Genomic DNA, 6,278 nt, shown 5'->3' on the forward strand with positions numbered 1-6,278 from the left:
CCTGCCTTGACGTGCTGCCCTGGGTTTTGTGATCATGCAGGGACAGCAAGCTCTGACTTCCTTTCCTGCCCCTTGGGGTAAGGGAAAGACGCAATTCAGGAGATAAAAAGTCACATATATCTGGCAACAATCCTACAATCACTGGGAAAGGGGACCTATGGCACTTGTAGGACATACCTAATGTCACCGTAAAATTAACAAAAGATAAAGCTGTGTATGGTTTTCACTTTCTTTTTGTTAAATTTTTTTCTTACTTTTTCCTAGACCCTGCCCGGTGGTTTTACGTGTATCAGAGAGGTAAAATTTAAACCAGTTTGACTCTATTGGTCATGTAATTTTTGCAGGAAAAGTTTTCTTAAGCTAGAAAACAGGTTCCCTGGGGCTGAGTTTATTCTCGCTTTCTACACTGGCAGCAAACAAAATTAAGGGTGCTTGAAAGTTGTCCAGTTCCGGGGTAAGGCTGCGGCTGGGGGAGCAGCCGAGTGCCCTCTGCTGAAGGCAATCCCAGCGTTACCCACCCTCCGAGTCCCTCTGCGTGCAGTGCTTATCACAGGATGTGCCAAATCCAGTACTTAGGAGCTCAGGTACTCTCTATGTAAAGCTTTGAGGTGATACTCGTGGGAGTTTTCCAAAAATCATCAGAGGGAAGTGATTTTCTGACCTTTCTAGTGAAGTGATTTTGCAAATTCACCTTTGAGCAGCTGCTCCGACACAAGCGCTTGTCCCAAAAGCACATTTTCTGCAGCACCCCCGTGGAAAGGCAGCAGTGCACCCCGCAAGCCTTCAGTGCTTTTCCACCTGTTCTGACAAGTTGCTTGCCTTATAAGTGTTGCTACAGTTTGGTGGGGATGTGCAAGGAAAACTGGAAAGTGCTGTCCCAGGTATGGTGCAGCGCAGTGTAAGGACACCCTGCTGTGTCCTGTGCTGGAATGACCATGGCAGAGCCATTTATAGTGATGAGTAGACTTAATGGTGTCTGGAGAAACATTTCACGTCAAACTTGACCTTGTGTGGTTTGTGTTCAAATCGCTGTAGCTGGTATTAATCGTGTGCCAGAAAGACATTCTGGGAGGTACCCATGGCCTCTGCCTGCTCCTGCACCTCCCTTTTCAGAGTATGACCTTGTTCTAGCTTCCCTGGGCACAACTGTGAAGCTAAAGGAGTGGCAGAGAAAGGTATTTATGCGTGACACTTGCATAGATAATTGCAGGATTAGGCAAGAAATCTTAACATTCTAATGTTTAATTAAATCTTAGAGCTTTATACACTGTGGAGTTTTCATGTAGCTTTTCTCTCCAAATGGTGCTGTTGCAGGTTCATACAGGCAGAGCAACCTTAAGTTTGACTGTTTGTGTAAACAATTTGATGTTGCTGATCTAGTGGTGAAGATGGACTTGGAAGAGCATAAAAGAAAAAAAAAAAATTACTCCAGGAAAAGGGAGTGGATAAGGAGGCGCCAGTTCCCCTTTGGTTTTTTGACTGGAGAGATCAGATCCCTTTGGCTTGGAAACTGGTCTTTCCAGGCAGGCAAAATAATATTAATTTATTAATAAAGGTCCGTTTTAATTATACTTCTAATATTTGATACATCGGTAGGTCTCTTAGTGACACTTTTACTGATGTTTGCTGTGAGCAGATTTTACTTCACCCTTTTTTAGGGTTCGTAGCTGTGCATGTGCCCATGCTGAAGTTCCAGCTGAGTGGTGGTTCTGCCACACTAGCCTTGTTAATTGGCAAGTGTTTGCCAGATGGGGTCGCTTAAAGGCCAGCACTTGGGTTTTGACTTGGTGAAGCCAGGTGGGACTGCACAACAATATTTGGACTGTTCCAGCTAGTGGAGCTGTACTTGGCGGCTGCCTTTGCCCCAGGGATCTGGAACCACAGACCTCAAAATTCTTCCCAAAAGCAGGATTTGCTACAGCTCCTGCTTTCAGCAGTGGGAGGGAACAGTGCAGCCAGTGTGTGGGGTCTGCACAGTAATACAGCTCTTGCCTCACTCCCATCCCTGGCACTTTCCTCTGTAATGAGCATTTATGGACTCGGGCCTTTAATTATTTTTCTTCATGAAATTTCCAAGTATTTGCAATTGGTTTCCCACAGGCAGGATCTATTTCCTTGGAGATGTGCCCAAGTATTCTGTCTAGAGATTAATTTTAAAGATGTCATGGATAAACTAGAGTTAATTTTTTCTTCAGGTCCTTGCTCCTAAAATATAGCTAAAGGGTTTTTTTTAATAAATATAAGATGCAGTCTAATAATTCTTGCATATAATTTAATCCCCTTCTGCTGTACTTGTAAAATTACCCATTTCATCTAATGCTTGTCAGTTTTACAATTAACACCAGGCACATTAGCTATACTTTATATCTTGATTTTTTTTCTTTAACAAAAAGTGATATTTTTATAAGCAACATGTTTTCATAGTCCCCCATTAGCCATAGAGCCTGGCACTAGACAATTTTACCTTGCAGCCTTTAGAAGCAGGGGACAGGGTCACTTGCATTTTTATTAAATCATTATGTACACCAACACCTTCTCCCCCCTTTTAACTGTGTTTTAGGCCTTGGGTTGTCTTTGCCAGCCCTAATGATGTAGTGAGGCATTGCTATGGCTCCTTTGCCAGGCATGTCATGGGGAGGTGGCCACTGTGGGAGAGGTGTTTGATGTTCCTCATGTTTCACAAGTGAGTTTGGACCAGAGAAACAAGCCCTGTACTTTTGTGCAGCATGTTGCTTGTGCAGAGGCAGCTGCCAGCAAGAGGCAGGGCAGGCAGGTTAATAAATTTGGGCCCAAAGGCTGTCCCACAGCAGAGTGGAGAAAGCAGTCAGTAAATAACATACCATTGTTTCCCTTTTTTATAGTAGGCAATTACAACTTTGGCATTGTCTGTGACAAACTGAATCTGTTCTGCCTCTGAAGAAAGGGCTGTTGGATCTGAAGAATGTTGATTAGGCATTTTGGTATGGAAATAGGTTGCTAAAGCAAGTACTAAATGATGTGCTGTCAGGAGAGGATTTTAGGACAGGAGTCCTGTGCTGAGAGCAGCACATTGCCTGTCCTCTGCTGTGAGTGCTGGCAAGTGTCTGAGAAGGTCTCTGCAGGTTTAGGAATTGGGTTTGGGCAGTGTCCTGGTTCCTGTACCTCTCTTGGATGTGTATTGCATTACCTTTGCTTTTTGAAGCTAAGCTGACACTGAAACCATGTTTTCCATACCATGGGAAATAAATGTGTTGGGGTTTTTTGTGTGTGTGCATTTTTTGGTTTGGTTGGGTTGGGTTGGTTTTTTTTTTTTGCACCTTGGTCTAGTGGAACAGGAAGATGTGAAAATATTGGAGCAGGTAGTTTTCCTTCAAAATCAATAGATTTCTTCATAATGGATAGGGGAAGGACTGAGTCTCTCTGCCTGGGTTTGTGATGGAGAGCAGTAGTCAGTTGTGGCTGAAAATCCATTCTACTCACCGACAAAACAATTTTGTCTGTAGGCACATAGATGTACATGACAGCTTTTACATGAATAGGCTTAAATTACTCCAGCTTATCTCTTGAAGAAATGCAAATTCTGCTCAGCAAAGTTTGCAGCCATGAAACGCAGGGCCGTTTGCAGGGAGTCTAAGTACAGAAATCTCCAAATTCTAAAGATAACAGAAGGTAAAATGAGAAACATGCAAAGATGTATCAACAAATCCTTGTTAAGTAATTTCCAAAGTGTATTCACTTAAAATATTGATCGACTCTAATGAGAATTCATTCCCTAATCTTGAGCAGGCAGCAGAGAAATGAAATACAGTATCTTTCATTAACAACAGTCCATAAAATATGCATGGACATGTAAGGCTGTCATGATTATTTTTCTTTTTGAAGCGAAGCCACTATTTATTTTGTCTGATATACAAAATGCACCGATTCTATGGGCTAAGCAATGAAGACAATGTTTTGCACAAAAATGCCAAATGAAGTAATTTGTATGATCTGGACCTACTTTGTCATCAGATTACCACAGGGACTTCTCCCAGACCCCGACTTCATACCCATAAAAATATGGCTAGAGACAAATTCTGAATCAGAAAGTGCTACTTCCCTTTCCTCCAGTTTTAAGCATGTTACAAGAGAAACAACTCAGGAAATGCACAAGCATGTTCTGCACCCCCTGGGTAGTGCAGGTGATGTTAAACCTAGGACACAACTTGCTGCATCTGTCTGGCATGGAAGGGATTAATCCAGGGATGATTTCAACAAGTGCTGGAAGTAATGAGAAAAGAATAAATTTTAGTTTATCAGTACCTGGAAGCTGGAGAAACCTCCTGCTTTAGTTGCTAAGTCTACCTGCTTGGTAAGCACAGATTACCCAACAGAACTAATCATGCTTTGAGATCCAGAATAATAAATTTATACCTGTTTGCTAAGGTTGAGGTTCTCACTAATGAGCTGTGTTGTACCAGATGCTGAGGCAAGAGGCTCCACTGAGCTTGACAGTCACCAGCAGCCATCCAGCTCCAAAGGGATGCTGTAAACCACAGCAGCTGGTCACACTGTCACCTGCGCTGGGGACATGACCACACGCATCCCTTGCAGCAGCTGCAGTCAGGCCCTAGGTCTGATAGTACACTTGCAAACTGAAGAAGAAAATTACCTTTAAACCAGTTGCTTGCCTGTTTGCTGTGTTCAAATCTCTCAGGGTCTTCAGAAAGCTGTAAACAAGTCAAAACTGAGGAAGAACCATCATATAAGATAAAATATCTTAACATTAAGATTTCCTGATAAAATTTTAAATTTATGCATGTGTATTTGTATACCTTTTTGCTTGAACTCATCACCATAAAGTGAGCTTCAGTTTAATAAAATTGCGGTGTTTATAAATGCAAGGCCTCGTATTTCATACAGTGACATCCCTGAAGAGCTGGGAGGGACTGAGCCCTAATGAAAATATAAATAGAGGAAATACAATATCCATGACAAAAGGCAAGGGCAGATGAGTAAGTAACAATCTCCCTTTTTTGCCACTGAAGTTATCGTGGTTAATTTTCAGGGTGTCAGAGAATGGAAGGCAAAAGCTTAAAAGAGCTGACTTAAGAGAAAACACTGAAAGGAAACAACCGTGACAAAAGAAATCTTTGTAGTGGGAGAGCAGTTTGTGTCCTTTGTGCTCCAGGTCCCCCTGATCTGAGGTCTGTGCCATGCCCATCGTGGACTAGGAAGGAAGGAGGGAAATGTGTGGTCATGAGGGGACAACTGAGAAAAGTTTAAATGTAAATATCTGTTGGACACAAAGGACAGAGAGTTTGATCTGTGAGGCCTATTAATGTGAAGTAGCTAACTCTTAAAACAAGTTTCATCTTTTAAAACAGGTACTATCATGCAACACCATGGAAAATAGCTCTTTGTTGGCAAATGATAGACAAAATGACCTAGTAAGTCATTCTTGCATTTATTTTCTGTGATGAGGCTCCAAGAGATGCCCAAGACTGCTCTGTTGCACTGGGGCTTGTTTCGCTGAAGGAACAATTTCTAATTTTTTTTTTTTTGAGTGTTTACTGAAAATTGTTGGTTTGTTGTCATTTTGAGTGCCCCCTTAGCCAGATCTAAAGCTTCACAAGTCCTTTTTGTAAGTTTTGAAATATTTCCTTTGGGAAAGGAGGAGGAAGCAGATGAAAGGATTAACCCACAGGGAACCACCAGATCCTCTTCGGAGGCGGAGATTAATGCTGGTTCTGGAATAGGGAACAGAAGGCAAAAATAGAGCATCCCTTTGGAGGGGATGGATTTTTTATCATTCCCTTTCTGCATTTTGTTATAAAGAAAAGAGTCGTGATTCTCAGTATGGGAGATAGAATCAAATCTACAACAATAATCTGGCTTATCTTTAATATGGAAGTATCTGCCCTGTGAGACCAAAGCTCATGAACTGATTGTTGAAAAACTTACTTATTCTTGTAGGACATGCTGAAGATGAATTGCACTGTCTTGAAATAATGATTCACTGAATGAGGCCAGTATTGTCCAGAGACAATATATCATTATTACATTACAATGTTCAAGTAATTTTTTTTCAAGAATATTCTGAAAAAATAATTGCAAGACACTAATTTTGTGTCTGCTTATATAAATAACACCTGGATAAGCCACAGAGCTATGAGGTTTGAGCTGTAATTCTACAGATGTTGTTTAAAGCTATCATGGAGCTGGAGAGCACGTTTTTCATGAGTGCGAGCTTTTTCATGATTTGTTTTTTTTTTTTTTTTAGAATACTAACACAAATTACAGTGAGTGTTTTTGGAAAA

The 6,278-nt window shown here is 41.4% G+C and overlaps 1 protein-coding gene across 1 annotated transcript in view; it reads left to right on the forward strand.

Annotated features, from left to right (window-relative positions):
• The first annotated feature begins 281 nt into the window (after positions 1-281).
• KCNIP1 (Kv channel interacting protein 1) overlaps positions 282-6,278 on the forward strand; it is a 25,590-nt gene continuing 19,593 nt past the window's right edge. Inside the window, exon 1 of the mRNA XM_008938273.1 lies at positions 282-297. The gene's annotated coding sequence lies outside the window, so the exon portion shown is untranslated. The remainder of the gene's footprint in view (positions 298-6,278) is intronic.

Source organism: Merops nubicus, unplaced genomic scaffold, assembly GCF_000691845.1.
Source record: "Merops nubicus isolate BGI_N331 unplaced genomic scaffold, ASM69184v1 scaffold27240, whole genome shotgun sequence".
Lineage (NCBI taxonomy): Eukaryota > Metazoa > Chordata > Aves > Coraciiformes > Meropidae > Merops > Merops nubicus.